Source organism: Spermophilus citellus (genome assembly GCF_964194105.1).
Source record: "Spermophilus citellus genome assembly, chromosome: 17".
NCBI lineage: Eukaryota > Metazoa > Chordata > Mammalia > Rodentia > Sciuridae > Spermophilus > Spermophilus citellus.
The window spans coordinates 43,366,067-43,382,274 of NC_138199.1; the positions used below are offsets into that span (position 1 = coordinate 43,366,067).

Consider the following 16,208-nt stretch of genomic DNA (forward strand, 5'->3'; position numbering starts at 1 on the left):
TGGAATTTAAATTCATAAATTTAAATATAAATTTAAGCTTTGTTTAAAAACGTTTGAAAATGAGTGCCAGTCATCCTATCATCATGGGGATAGAAAATAGAGCTCAGAGAAGAAAAGGAGAAGAGGAGCAGACTGCTTACATTTCTAAAAACAGGAAACCAGGAAAGTGAGGAGGTTTTTGCTGAGTATGACCCACTTAAAATCTGCAAACAGGGCTTTATGAGTTCTTTATTTAATGAAGATTTAATTACTTATTGTATGAAAATGAACAAAAGAAATCTTCAAACCCACAATTTGAAAAGATCAGATGAAATCCCTGAGACTTCATATTCTTTATTAAATGGAGACTTAATTATTGATCAAAACAATGAGAAGGAAACAAAGAGAATTATGCATAAGAAATTTATAATTCAGAAAGCCAAATGCAACTCTGATCTGTCCACTAATATATGAAGAGAAATTGCATTTATAAAAGCTGCAATTGAATTCGAACATCAAGTTTTACTCTGCTTATTGGATATTGAACCTGAAAAATGACTATCTCATCCTTCTGACAGCAGAAATATATTTCTAGCAAAATGCAATATGATTCAAATTAATAATTACAATTTTCCATTGCATGAACACAGCAAAAAGAATTAGCATTTAATTTTATACCAAAATTATTTTACATAAAGAAATTATTTTTAAAAATAGTTTTTATGTTTTTTAATATTGTGAGTACTGAACTACATATTTTTTTCCTATTATCAGAGTTTTACAACAGATCTTACAAGATCTGCTTTGGCCAAATAAGGCATTTGTGTCTGGAAATAATTATGGTCTTGATGTATATTTTTAAAAAGGGGAACATCATTTGCATACAAACAACATTTATGCAGTTACTAAAATTACTTTTTAAGAGATTAATAAACTACAAAACAAAAATAGTACTGAACAAAGACAAATAACATTATCATGTGATAGATGATACTCTTATAAATTCATATTAGTGACCAATATTTAATCAAGCATAATGATGTTTCTCATAGTAATGGCTGCTCTATACTTACAGAAAACAATGAAAAAATTCCAGTTTTCATAGCCATTACATGATACAAAAATGTTCAACTTGTAATGTGGGTTTTTTAAATGAATTACAGGACTGGGCACAGTGCCACATGCTTATAATCCCAGTGGCTCAGGAGACTGAGGCAGGAGGATCACAATTTCAAAGCCAGCTTTAGCAATTTAGCAGGGTTCATTTAGCAGGGTCCTAAGCCACTTAGTGAGCCCTATCTCAAAGTAGAATAAAAAACAGCTGAAGGCCTGGGGTTGTGGCTCAGTGATAGAGTGCATGCCTTGAATGTGTGAGATACTGGGTTCGATTCTCAGCACCATATATAAATAAAAAATAAAGATCCATCAACAACTAAAATGAATAAAATAAATATTTTTTTAAAGAGCTGGGAATATGGTGCAGTGTTTAAGCATCCCTGCATTCAATCCCCTATCCCAAAAATAAATAAATAAATATCTTAAAAATGCATCATAGGGCTGGGGATGCAGCTCAACGATTAGCATGTTTTAGGCCCTGAGTTCAAGCCCCAGTGCTGCCAAATGAGACTCAAAATGAGACTTGGATTTAAAGAAAGAGAAGAATTCATATACAGCATATTTAGTTGGTATAAATCTCACTTAGTTGCTAAATTTAGCTAGATTATATTATAGATAAGTTATGGGAAACAAGTAATGTACATTATACCTGTTGATGAACTACCAAGGGGGAGTGGATAAGGAAATTAAAATAATTAGTATTTCATTGGTTTTACATGTATAGTAATAATTACATTCAGTTACCTTTGCATTTTTCTGGCTTTCAGACATACAAAACTACAGCTTTTTTAATGTTTTAAAATGTTTGTTTAAAGGAAGTTTGTTTTGTTTTTATGAAGCATGCAAAAGTAAGAAATTAGACCATATTTTATTTATTTGTCCATCTATTTATTTATTTGGTGGTGTTGGGGATTGAGTCTAGCTCTACCACTGAGCTACCTTCCCAGCCCTATTTATTTTTTATTTTGAGACAGGTTTTTTTTTTTTTTTTGGTGGTGCTGGGGATCGAACCCAGGGCCTTGTGCATGCAAGGCAAGCAGTCTACCAACTGAGCCTTATCCCCAGCAGGTTGCCAAGCCTGGTCTCAAACTTGTGATTCTCCTTCCTCCACTTCCCGAGTCATTGGGATTGCAGGCATGCACTACTGTACCCAACTAGACAGTTTTATTAAACCGTTTGTTAGTTTTATTGTGAACGTCTAATTTAGACATTCAGAACCTGGATCTCCATTTGCACTCTTTCCCTGGCTTTACAAATACTGTGAATAGGCCCCACTGCCGCCCAGATCTGACTCTCTGAGATATTGAGGCTCAATTCAATGGGCCCTTTTTGAGTTTCCCATTCAGCAGAAGCCCAAACTACAGCCACATTAGTTTGCCAACTCCCAGTCACGTCAATTCCTGCTTCTTCCTCAACCTACCCAGGCAGTACAAGACACCAACAGATCATAGGATCAAACAATAAAAATCCCAGACTTGCCGGGTACAGTGGAACATGCCTATCATCCTAGCTACCCAAGAGACTGAGATAGGAGGATGGCATGGTCAAGGCCACCCTGGGCAACTTAGCAAGACCCTGTTTCAAAATAAAAATTTAAAAGGACTGCAGTGTAGATCACACTTTCCTGCATACTGGAAGTCCTGGGCTCAATATTGGTGGCTCAGTATGCAGCTCAATGATTAGCATGTTTTAGGTCCTGAGTTCAAGCCCCAGCGGGGATTCCCAAAGGGGTAAGTCACAGCCTCCCACATGGACTCAGAATACTCAGAGTACCTTACTGTCTTGGGAAATGGTCCTTAATGGTCCTTTTCTCCCACTTTGCCGAATCTTAGATAATCAGTATTTAGTATGCATTTGAGAATTGGTTACATGAGTCCTGTGGCAAGGAGAGGGAGATTTAGGTTTACACTAGTCTTTTTCCCTAAATCCTAATTGATAGATGAATGGATAAAGAAATTGTTATACACACACACACACACCATATTCAAGCTTTTTTTTTTTTTTTTTGGTGTGTGTGTGTGTGTGCTGGGGATTGAACCCAGGGTCTTGTGCAGGCAAGACAAGCACTCTACCAACTGAGCTATATCCCCAGACCCCATATTCAGCTTTTAAAATGAAGGAAATCCTGCCATTTGAGACAACATGAACGTGGAGAACCTTGTGCTAAGGGAAAGAGGCCAGGCTTAGCAAGACAAATACCGTATGATTCTGTTTACATGTAGAATCTAAAAAAGTCAAACTAGGAGGCAGAAAGTATGATAGTTGCCAGAGATTGGAGTAGAGAAAATGGGGAGATGTTAGTCAAAAGGTACAAAGTTTCAGTTGTAAGGTGAATCAATTCTGGGGGTGTTAATACTTAGCATAGTCACTATATTTAGTGATACTATATTGTTTACTTGAAATTTGACAAGAGCAGATTTTACTTGTCCTCCCCCTCCATCACCCCCCCACACACAACATAGTAACTATGGGTGGTAATAGAAGTGTTAATTAATTTGATTGAAGGATACATTACTTAATTTGATTGTGGTGTTCATTATATAATGCATATGTCCAACAAACCATGTGGTATGTATTGGGTGGACACAATTTGGTCAATTAAATATTACTTACTTTAAAAAAAAAAATCAACTTCTTGGCTGACCAGGTGACACATGCCTGTGATCCCAGTGAATTAGGAAGCCAAAGCAGCAGGATTGCAAGTTGGAGGTCACCCTCAGCAATTTGGCGAGCCCCTCAGCAACTTGGGGAGAACGTGTCTCAAAATAAAAAAGGATGGGGCGAGGCGTGGTGGCACACGCCTGTAATCCCAGCAGCTCTGGAAGCTGAGGCAGGAGGATCGAAAGGTCAAAGCCAGCCTTAGCAAAAAAAAAAAAAAAAAAAAAAACAAGGTTCTAAGCAACTCAGTGAGACCCTTTCTCTAAATAAAATACAAAACAGGGCTGGGGATGTGGCTCAGTGGTTGAGTGTCCCCGAGTGCCCCTGTATTTGATCCCCAGTAGCCCCTCCCCTTCAGCCCCGCCCCCCCCCCAAAAAAAAATTCGACTTCTGCAAGCTCAAGAAACTGGAAGGAAAAGAAAAAGGGTTGCTATGTCGTAGATTCTCCAAGTTCTCCACGTACCTACAGTTTGGCTCACACTTCTCCAATCCCCCGCAGAGACTATTGCTAGTCCACAGCCGCTTGGGAGCACCCTCGAGTTAGGGCTGACCTGTTCTTCCTGCTGCCAGGTGTTTCAGCTCCAGCCTCAGGGACCGTCAGAACCTTTCACTTTCACTAACCCCAGCCAGGGAACTGGGCGTGTCCTTCAGGATTGGCAGGAAGCTGGCACCCAACTGTTAAGAAGCAAAACCGCGGCTACTCCTTCAAGGGCAAGGTTGCTAACGTTGCGCAGCGCGCCAGCCTCCGTGGAGGCAGCTCGTAGGTGGAGAGGCCATGTTCCTAAGGGCGGCTGCATCCTTATTTCACTCTTCCGGAACTCCCATCACGTTTCCTGGGTCCTCCCTTCACACCCCACCTTTGCAACTGTCGCCCTGCTGCAGAACAAGAAAACAAAGGCAGCGAGTGATGGTGACCTGCAAAAGCTAGATGGGTAGACTGAAGGGCACATTAACGTGATGGTGTATTTATTTATTTATTTTTGGAACCAGGGATTGAACTCAGGGGCGCTCCAACACTGATCGTCACACCTCCAGCCCTATTTTGTATTTTATTTAGTTATTATTATATTATTATATATTATATATCATATATCATATATATTATGTTATTATATATTTTATTATTTTGTATTTTATTTAGAGATAGGGTCTCACTGAGTTGCCCAGCACCTCGCTTTTGCTGAAGAAGGCTTTGAACTTGCGATCCTCCTGCCCCAGCCTCCGAAGCTGCTGGGATTACAGGCCTGCACCTCCGCTCAGGCAGCGACGGTGTATTTTTGTGTTTCTCTAATTTTGTGTGTCTCCTTTTCTTTCTTTCTTTCTTTCTTTTTTTTTTTTTTTCCTTAATGTGCAATGAGAACTTCGGAGTCATTTAGAGAAATTCTCAATGTAAAGTCCTTCTAGATGGTAACAATTTTATTCCAAAGTCCTCCACCGCTCCCTCCTTTCGGTGCTGGAGATTGCCAAGGACTCTGTACCCCTAAGCCTCACCCCAGGTCCATTTAAAGTTATCTTAATCAAATCTAACTTTGATGATGTATTTCAACAACTCTCCCTTTTTGAGAAATTCTGAAATGTCTAAAGTGGATTTGTCTTTCCTCCTCCTCCTCCTTCTTCTTCTAATAAATAGATTTTTTTTTTTTTGAGCAGTTTTGGGTTTAGAGAAAAATTAAGCAGAAAGTTCATAGGGTTCCCATACAACCCTGTCCTATGCACTTTTCCTGTTATTAACATCTTGCCTTAGTGGGCTACTTTTGTTTCAATGGATGAATCAATGTTGATACACTATCATTAACCGAGATCTATAGTTTACATTAGGGTTCACTTTTTGGGTTGTGCGATTTTATTAGTTTTGACAAATACATACTATCATGTGCCGTTTCAAAATAGTTTCACTGCCCTAAAAATCTCCCTTTCTACCTGTTCCTCCCACCTTCCCTCAGTCCCTGGTGATCACTGATCTTACTTCTGCCTTTCCCACAATGTCCAGGAGATCATATAGTGAAAAATCAAACAATATTATCGTTTGCAGACTGGCTCCTTTCAGTCCTTAAGTTTCCTTCATGTGTTTTCCTGACTTGGCTCTTTTCTTTCTTCCCTCTTTTTCTTTTTCCTTCCTTCCTTCCTTCCTTCCTTCCTTCCTTCCTTCCTTCCTTCGGTTTATTCTTTTGCACTGGGGTTGAACCCAGGGGTGTTTAACCACTGAGCCACATCCCCAGTCCTTTTTTAAATATATATTTTATTTAGAGTCAGGATCTCACTGAGTTGCTAAATGCCTCACTAAGTTGCTGAGGCTGGCTTTGAACTCACGATCCTCCTGTCTCAGCCTCCCAAGCTGCTGGGATTACAGGCATGCACCATCAAACCTGGCTCTCTGCCCCCACCACCACCCTTTTATTTTAAATATTTTTTTAATGTGGTGCTGAGGATCAAACCCAGTGCCTCACACATGATAGGCAAGTGCTCTACCACTGAGCTACAACCCTAGCCCTCCCTTTTGTTTTAGTTGTAAAATATACTTAACCTAAAATTTACCATTTTAACTTTTTTTTTAAATCATCACTTTGTTATTTTTTGTTTTTACAATGCTGGAAATCAAACTCAGGGCTTCACCCATACCAGGCAAGCACTCTAGCCCTGAGCCACATCCCCAACACCCCCTCCTTTTCCTTTTTTGAGACAGTGTTATGTTGTTCAGACTGTCCTCAGACTCCTGGGCTCGACTGATCCTCGAACCACAGCCTCCTGCTAGCTGGAGCTACAGGTGCACACCACCATACTCAGTCTTAACCATTTTTAAAAAAAATTTTTTTTGTAGCTTTAGATAGACAGCATGCCTTTATTTTATTTGTTTATTTTTATGTGATGCTGAGGATCGAACCCAGTGCCCCACATGTGCAAGGCAAGTGCCCTGCCACTGAGCTACAGCCCCAGCCCAGTCTTGACCATTTTTTTTTTAATATTTATTTTTTAGTTCTCGGCGGACACAACATCTTTGTTGGTATGTGGTGCTGAGGATCGAACCCGGGCAGCACGCATGCCAGGCGAGCGCACTACCACTTGAGCCACATCCCCAGACCAAGTCTTGACCATTTTTAAGGGTAGAGTTCAATGGTATTAAACACATGATATCATTCAAAAATCTTTTCCTTTGGTGAAAGCTTAAAGTCTATTCTCATTAAATAATAACTTCCCTCTCCTTTTTCCCCAACTCCTGGAAACCACCATCTACTTTCTCTTTAATGACTCCTCTGAGTTCCTCGACTTGAGGTGAATCCTGTGTGTTAGAGCCATGGTTTGCTCAACCCTTGTCTTATGGACATTCAGCTTGCTTTCACATTTTAGTTCCTGTGAATTGTGCTGTTAATGAACATGGGTGTGCCATCATCGTTTTGAAACTCTGCTTTCAATTATTTTGGGGCTATCCCCAGAAGTGGAATTGTTGAGTCATGTGGTGATTCTATTTTTAATTTTTTTGAGGAACCTCCATTCTACTTTCCACAGTGGCTGCACCATGTTACATTTCCACCAACCCTGCACAGAGTTCCCATTTCTTTCTCTCCATTGTTAGTAAACAATGGTTCTCTCTCTCTCTCTCTCTCTCTCTCTCTCTCTCTATATATATATATATATATATATATATATATATATATATATAATATTCAGTCTCATGGGTCTGTGGTGGTACCTCATGTATTTCCCTCATGACTGGTGAGGTTGAATGTCTACTCAAATCCTTTGTCCTTTTTTTTGTGTGTGTGTGTGTGGTGGGGGGGGGCGGTGCCAGGGATTGAACTCAGGGGCATGCAACCACTGAGTCACCTCCCCAGCCCCATTTTTGTATTCTATTTAGAGACAGGGACTCACTGAGTTGCTTAGCACCTCACTTTTGCTGAGGCTGGCTTTGAACTCACGATGCTCCTGCCTCAATATCCAAGCTGCTGGGGTTATAGAAGTGCATCCCCACACCCGGCTCTTTGTCCATTTTTGAGTCAGGTTATTTGTTGTTGAGTTTTAGAAGTTCTCCAGAAAAATCTGGATATTCTGGATGTGAACTCTTTTTTAATATGTGACTTGTAATTGTTTATTCTTTACTTTTTCTTTTTCTTTTTCTTTTTTTTTTGTCGTTGGAGACCAAACACAGGGCCTTATGCTAGGCTGTGCTCTATACCACTGAGCCACATCCCCAGTCCAACACATTTCTTGAAGTCCAATATGTTTATTTTTTTCCTTTTTGATTATACCTTTAGTGTCATATCTCAAAATAAAAAATAAAAAGGGCTGGGGATGTAGTCAATGGTCGAGTGCCTCTGGACTTAATCCTAATACTACAAAAATAATGATAAATAAATTAATTAATTAATGGGAGTCCTTTACCTAGCAGCCTGCCTCTCCCACCCCATCTCCACTGAGAGAAGAAGGGTGCTTTCTCTGGGCCCTAAAGCACACCTCAACCCTTGTGTGAACCTGGCTGTCACCCAGATAACCACTGGGCCAAGTGCAGATCAGAACATGATCATGGGCCTGGGGCATCTAGAGGGCCAGTACTTCAGAAAGCAAAGTTCCACCTTGACTAAAGCAGCACTGGATAGAACCAACTTGAAATCCCCCAAAGAGCCCTGCCATGCCGGAACCCTCCTCCCGTCCCACCTTCACCCCCGCCCCAGGCCAACCCACAGACAAAATCTGCTTCTGAATCCCTCCCATGTATTTCCAGTGGAGGCGTCACAGAAGCAAAGAGAGCTCACCCTAAAATTCCTCTTTGCTTGTCAAAGTTCTGAAAGAAACCCATTAAAGCTTTGTTAATGGGAGGTATCTGGGAGTGAGATTCCCTCAGGCTTCTGACCGAGGCTGCTCTGGCTTGGTGGAGATCTGGGTGGCTGTTGTTACAGTGCGAATCAAGTTTCATTCCTCAGCAGCCTTTTCAGCAACAGGAAAAACCCACTTGCTCAGACAAGTTGTATCAAATGGCAAGATGATCTAGCAAGCTCTGTCCTCCTCCGTTTACTTGGGATGCAACACACATTGAGGATCAACAGCCAGACCGGACTCCGTGGTGCATGCCCATATCCCAGGGGCTCCGGAGGCTGAGGCAGGAGGATAGTGAGTTCAAAGCCAGCCTCAGTAAAAGCAAGGTGCTAAGCAACTCAGTGAGACCCTATCTCTAAATAAAATGCAAAATAGGGCTGGGGGGTGTGGCTCAGGGTCTAGTGTCCCTGAGTTCAATCCTTGGTACCAAAAACCAAACAAACAAGAAAAGAACTAACAGCCAGGCTGCAAATCACCTGTGTGGAAGACAGCCCAGACCTGGAAGATTTAATATCTGTGAGTCTTTGAAAATGCCCTTCAGCTGCCATCACAGATGCCTGCACCTGGCAAATAGTTTCCCACCCAACGCAATAGTTCTTGTTGAGATTTTATGTATTGTGAGCTATGAGATGTGTGTGTGTAGTTTAAAGTGTTGCTATAAATTGAACACCCATATATTCACTACCAGATCTAGAACACCATGCAACTCCCCAGAAGCCCCTGTGTGCCCCCTTTCACATCCCTTCCCTCCGAGGAGTCCACTGTCCTAACTTAGGGAAATCACTTCCTTGCTTTTTTCTTTGCTGTTATGCTGTGTGTGCCCCACCAAACCAGCACCTGCTTCTGAACTTCATGTAAATGGAACCATTGGGTACCTACTCCTTGTGACTTATTTCTTTCTCCAAACTCTTTTTAGACAAGGAGGCCTCTTGAGTGCATTGTGATATTTTCCAGGCTTATGGATTCAGGAGTATGCTGTTGTCACAAAAATGACGGGCCTCAAGTCATATGGGCCAGCTTTCAGCTTCTTAGCTCAGCCATTTGTGGCAAGACCTTTCTTTTCATTATACCACTGGACAAGAGCACCTCAAGAACAAGAAGCGTGGCCTGGGGCTGGGGCTCAGTGGTGGAGCTCTTGCCTAGCTTGCCAGTGGGTTCAATCCTCAGCACCACATAAAAATACATAAATAAAATTAAGGCATCTGTCCATCTACAACTAAAAAAAAAATTAAAAATAAAAATAAAAAAGAATAAGAAGTGCGCTTCATTTGTTATTCTGTCCTCAGAAGCTCACAGGCTGGAGGTGTGTGGAATCCCAAGCATATGAAGAAGTTGTGGTAGGATGAAGTGAGGCTCACAGCAAGCACTCAATACATGGTAGCTAGTCTTATCCCTGTCACTAGTGCTGTTTATTTGAAGATGTGCCTATCCCTCGTAGGGCTGCCAATGTTCCCCACCTCCTGTTTTTTTTGTGTGTGTGTGTGTGTGTGTGTGTGTGCAGGGGATTGAACTCAGGGGCACTCAATCACTGAGCCCCTTCCCCAGCCCTATTTTGTATTTCATTTAGAGACAGGGTCTCACTGAGTTGCTTAGCACCTCACTTTTGCTGAGGCTGGCTTTGAACTTGTGATCCTCCTGTCTCAGCCTCCCGAGCTGCTGGGATTACAGGCGTGCACCAGCCTTCCTGCTCAGCTTGGCTTTTGAGCTGAGTCCATGTTCCTCATGGAGTCAAGCCAAGTACCGAGCAAGGTAATGACATAGGCCTCACCATCTCTGCCCCAGCTGGACCCTCTGAAGGGCAGCCTTTGCTTCAGAGCTCCCCATTGGGCTGGCAACAACTTTGACACGTCTTCATTGGGGTCTGCCCCTTCAGGGGGTTGCTCTCCAATAAGCCTTTCCCATTTCCACTTCATGTCAGCCCCTGCTTGTCCGAGAACCTATTCTGCAACCAAAGACAACACAGCTCTTCAGAGAAACCCAAGCTTTCTAGTCAGTCCAGATCTGGGAACAAATACAGACTCCACCCCTTGCTCTGTGACTCTGAGCAAGTTACTTAACTTCTCTGAACCTTGCTTTTCTCACACGTAAACTGGATGATAAATAATGTGGGGGTTGAACTGGGATATTTATAGAATATGTAACAGAATGCCCAGCAGGAAGTAAGTCCTAGGACAGGATGGCCATTGTCTATCCATAGACTACACACCCACTCTCCCCTTCACATTTTACATAAGTTTTATTGGAAATTAGTTCAATATATTGTCTATTATATTGATAGTAGACTCTTTTTTTTTTTTTTTTTTGGTACCAGGGATTGAACCTAGGGGTGCTTAACCATTGAGCCACATCCCAAGCCTTTTTTTTGTACTTTTTGCATTTTATTTAGAGACAGGGTCTCACTGAGTTGCTCAGGGCCTCGATAAATTGCTGAGGCTGGCTTTGGACTTGCAATCCTCCTATCTCAGCCTCCCAAGCCGCTGGTATCACAGGCATGCGCCACTGCCCCCTGCTATAGTAGACTTTTACCATTCATGAGGCTTATTCCCATTACCTTCCTGAAATCCCCAATACTACCACAGCATATATTCACTCATGAAATAAAGTACAACTCAAAATTATATGACTCCTGGACAGGGGTTGCAGCTCAATGGTAGAGCGCTTGCCTAGCATGTGTGAGGCACTGGGTTTGATCCTAGCATCACATAAAAATAAATGAGTAAAATTAAGGTATTGTGTTCATCTACAACTAAAATTTTTTTTTTAAATTATATGACTCCTTAAGCCCTTAACAGTTTCAAAAATAAGAAACATAGGCTTTATAAAGCTGTTAAAGTAAATATGGCTGAGCCAGGTGCCATGGAACACATCTGTAATCCCAGTGATTTGGGAGGCTGAGGCAGGAGGATTGCAAGTTTGAGGCCAGTCTCAGCCACTTAGTGAGACACTGTCTTGATATAAAAAATAAAAAGGGCTGGGGATGTGGCTCAGAGTGTCTCTGGGTTCAATCCCAGTACAAAGAAAATAAAAGAAAGTATGGCTGGACTAAAGCCAAAGCAATTTCATGGTTGTTTCTCTTGTTTGCATTGTACTCAATCACATTAGAAGGCTGAGCCATGCTGAGTATCACCCTTTTAATAAACCTGGATGTTTGCAAGTTAAGAGGTCCAAACCTGTTCCTCCCACTATCCGCCCTACCTTGATAGCTAATTTCAAGCCAGAAAATGGAAAACCACCTGAGGTTGCTCCCTCTCTCTCAATCCCCACCTCCAAACCAACATTGTTTCAGAAAGATCCTTGTAGCCTTAATGTAGAAGCTGTCTGCAGTGTTGGGTGGGGAGAAGATAAGAGGTAGAGCCATTTGCTACCCTGTGGATCAAAAGAAAAGGTGGGGTTGGAGGACAAAATAGGAAAAATAATTAAGCTTCTCTCGTTAGAAATATTGAGTTAGTGGTGCCTCTGAGCTATCCAAGAGAGAGATTTTTCACAGGCAATGAAAATGTCTCAAAAAAAAAAAAAAAAAAAAAAAGCTGGGGGTGGGGGGTTGCGGAATGTAGCTGAGTTGGTAGAGTGCTTGTCTTGCATGCATAAGGCCCTGGGTTCAATCCCCAGCAAAACACACACACACACACACACACACACACACACACACACACACAAGTAATGACTGTTAAAATATAATGCTGCTATCCATTGTTAATAAAACTCTTAGTCCATTTTCTATTGCTATAACAGATTATTGGAGACTAGGTAATTAATAAATAAAAGAGGTTTATTCTGGCTCACAGTTCTAGATGCTGAGAAGCCCAAGAGTGTACAATTGGCATCTGTTCAGTTGCTGCTGAGGCATACTGCTTCAACCCATGTGGGAAATGGAAAGGTCAAGGTCAAGTGTAAGAACTCATTCTCAGCAGGAAGACATTAATCCATTCATGGATGCTACCTCCATGAACCAAACACCTCCCTATGGTCCCCATCTCCCAACAATGTCACATAGAGGATCTTAGGGAAGTTATTTAAACTTGCATTGCTTTAAGTTCCCCAGGTGTAAAATGAGTAGAATAAACAACCCCAGCTCAGGTTGATGATTCAATAAATCAACAGCTACAAAGCCCTTACAACAGGGGCCCCTCAATCAGGATGGCTATTATTCTGACTACTGCAGCCAGCCAAGCTGTCCTCCACTTCTGAGACTTCCCGGTGGAAGCGGCATGAACCCTGTCTACACGGTCTTCTGTAGCGCCCCCTTCTTGCCACTGTGGTTTTTACCTGTCTTATGTATGGGCTGGAATGCGAACTCAACTGGGGCCTTCTGGAGACATCGCAGGAGGGAACATTACAAATGGCAGTCTTGTGTGACAAAAGCCTTTAAGGAATGTCTCGGGGAGGGGGACTGCTCACATTTTTCCTCCCCATATGGAGGAAAAAAACTGTTTGATTCATCGCAAATGAGTTTGACTTAAGCTGGGTACAGGGGCGTATGCCTAGAAACCCAGTGACTCTGGAGGCAGAGAGGATCCCAAGTTTGAGACCAGCCTCAGCAACCATAAGATCCCATCTCAAAAAAAAAAATAAATTAAAAATAAATAAATAAATAAATAAATAAATAAATAAAATTAAGAAAAAGGGCTGTCGATGTAGCTCAGCGGTCAAGTCCCCCTGTCTTCAATCCCCACTATCAAACAAAATAACAAAGAAACCCACACGAACAAATGAGTTTGACATGATTTGTTCCATTTTGGCCAATCTAGGTTTCCCAGCAACTCTCAAAACCACTCCCATTGCTGACCCAACAGTGTGGCTCTGGTGGTGTTTCAGCCAAACTACGCAGCAAGACACCAAGGTAAGGCCACCCGGGCTTCCACTAACCCCTTGTAACCTTTCCAAGAAAGTCCCATCATTTTCTTGCTTTTGCAGTTGAGTCTGAGGTACAGAGAATCTGAATGAGTTGTTCAAGGTCATACATTAGTAAATAGAGCCAAACCCAGAGAGCCTGCTCCAACCTCATGAATTTAGGGCTCTTGCCAAGTTCCCCCTACCAGAAACAGGGGCCAGCCACTCCTGGGCAGATAATTAAGACACGTGCTTGGGAGACAGGCAGCCCTGCCTTCACCCCCAGCCTGGGAGCCCTCTTAAGGGCTGCCCTTTAGCTTGGCTTTGAGCGCCACTTCTCCGCTGGAGACACCTGTGGCCGCCCTTCGGCCTTTCTCCAGGACTGGGATGGGAAACGGTGGGACCACGCCCACTGGGAGCTCCACTCCCCCCCTCCTATTCCCCACCCACCATCCACAGGCCCCTGCATCTGCCTCTTCCCAGAAAGAATGCACGCCCCACGTTCAAGGCAATAGCAAGCAGCAGGACTGTACTGAAGGTTCCAGAACAGAGCTGGTGTGTGTGTGTGTGTGGGGGGGGGGGTGCTGAAAACTACAATTCAGTTTGATGCTTTCCTGCTGCTTGTCAGCCTGCCACCCATTTGCTTGGCACCCTCTTCCCTTGGCCTTTTCCCCATGCCAGGGTGGGAGGAGGTGACTCAGAGGTCTGCCTTCTCTCTTCCCCCTGTTGTTCCTTGCTCTCCCCAATTCCCCACCCCAGACACACATGGCCTCCTCTTGGAGCCCCCCACCCCCCAGACCAGGAGGCTTTGCTCACAAATGGCTGGCACAGGCCTATGCCGCTCTCCCTTTGAGGGGGTTCCTCAACAAGCCCCCAAGCCAGAGCTCTTTAGAGACTGGGAGGAATGGGAACAGCCAGTAAGGCCAAGCTGTTGCCTTGCTGGGGAGGGAAATGTCAGCTGCCTTTGCCTGTCCTGGCCTTTCCTCTACTTGCTCTTCTCTGAAGGTCACTGGTTTCAAAGTTCTCAGCAAATCTGTTTTCCCTCCGTCCCTGGGTTTCCAGCTCCTCCTAACAGGGAGAGGGGTTTGTCCCTGAAGATTGCCAAAGGCAGTGGAGAAACTCACTGAGCAATTACCTTGAAGAGCCTTCCCTGGTGAATAGGCTCTTTCTCTTCCAAGTTGGAAAATTCTCACCTTGTGCCAATTAGCCCAGAGGGCACTTGGAACTCTGCCTTCTGAAACACTAAACCCTTAAAGGGAAAGTGGGCAAGGAACAAAAGCAGCCTTCCAGGGGTTGTGGCAGCAGTCTAGGAGCTTTAAACACACACACACACACACACACACACACACACACACACACACAGTAACAAAGAGCTGTTACCCTGGTAGAACACACTGGAACATAATGTCAAATCCATTTTCAAAACAGCCATCCCTGATTAAATACACGACTTTTCTCCCAAGGGAATGTGGATTTTATTGCCAAGTTCTACAACCTACCCTCTCACTCTATAGAGGAAGTGCCCATTCTGAAAAAGACTTACGAAATCAGAAACTTCCTGAAGTGTGTACATACATGGATCATTTGACCAGCAGAAGGTTCGTCATTTATGATACTAACAGAATGGCCCAGAATGGCTGTATGTATGTATCTTACTAAGTACATTGGCCTTGGAGGCACTTATGATTTTTTTTTCCTTTTTTAATTTTATTTTTGAGACAGGGTCTGGCAAGTTGCTGAGGCTGGCTTCAAATCTATGATCCTCCTGCATCAGTCTACTGAGTTGTTGGGACTACAAGTGTGTGCTACTGTGCCCCTGTGAACATGTGGGAAACAATAGGGCCACACCCTCTGGGCTCCCCTCCTTTGTGTTGAGCCAGGCTCCCTCCTATTCACCTCCCATCATCAATAGTCCTGATGTTGATGCACTAGATACTGATACTGATGTTTACTACCAACAAATTGTGTGTGTGTGTGTGTGTGTGTGTGTGTGTGTGTTGGGGTTGATCCCAGGGCCTCACACATGGTAAGAATTTGTTGTGACGTTTCCATTCACTCCTGGCATGTGATCTCTCCTGACCATGAGAATTTGTACAATCCCAGTCTCTGATGACAAATTCTCATGGTCAGGAGAGATCATATGCCAGGAGTGAATGGAAACGTCACAGCAAAATACTGCACCCCCTTCACTGCCCCCACAAGTGACCACAATTTTTTTAAGGAACAAAAAAACTTGATTTCCCCATCCTGACTTTTAGTAGATCCAAGCCCCAAAGCATCTGTGTTTTCCCCAGACTCAGTTCAGTTGTGCCTCGGTACATCCTAACACAACTTGGCTTGGGCTTTCTTGCCTTTAGATTCACATTTGTATTTTAAAATATTTTTCTCAGAGGTTTCCATATCCTAGTCTATATAAAAACAGGGCTTGACTTGGACTTGAGCAAATTAAAGCAGGTTCCACTCCTAGGAGTGGCATTAAATGGGCTCCCTGATAGATGCCAGTGCCACTTTATTTTTGGTGTCTCTTAAAAGGAACTTTTAATAGCTCTGAGTAGGGGCAGTAATCCTTGGAAACAAGATAAATGGGGAGAAGTCTACTTCCCTACCCCTAACTCTCAGTGTTCCCTTTATAATTGAGGCAACTAAATTGGAGATTGAATGCTGTGGATCCTATAATTTTACTTGGAATTTCCTACTGTGGACACATACTTTTTTTTTTTTTTTTTTTATGTTGAACATGTACAAAGTCTAACCTCCCAACCTGGTCTCAAAGTACACTTGAAATACTTTTTCCTGTGGCAATTTCTCCAGGATTA

At 42.8% G+C, this 16,208-nt stretch overlaps 2 long non-coding RNA genes across 4 annotated transcripts; one reads left to right on the top strand and one right to left on the bottom strand.

Moving 5' to 3' along the window:
• Positions 1 to 348: 348 nt before the first annotated feature.
• On the bottom strand, positions 349 to 14,557 carry LOC308636088. 3 transcript variants are annotated; one of them, XR_014019337.1, is made up of 3 exons: positions 14,528 to 14,557; positions 4,217 to 4,629; positions 349 to 3,953 (listed from the first exon to the last, which is right to left on the bottom strand). It is a non-coding gene; the product is annotated as an uncharacterized lncRNA (long non-coding RNA). The 3 variants fall into 3 exon arrangements; XR_014019338.1 differs by lacking the exon at positions 14,528 to 14,557 and adding an exon at positions 12,829 to 12,913; XR_014019339.1 differs by lacking the exon at positions 14,528 to 14,557 and adding an exon at positions 10,331 to 10,463.
• Positions 12,911 to 15,479, top strand: LOC308636089. Its single transcript, XR_014019340.1, has 3 exons — positions 12,911 to 13,947; positions 14,907 to 14,990; positions 15,115 to 15,479. It is a non-coding gene; the product is annotated as an uncharacterized lncRNA (long non-coding RNA).
• Positions 15,480 to 16,208: the final 729 nt, after the last annotated feature.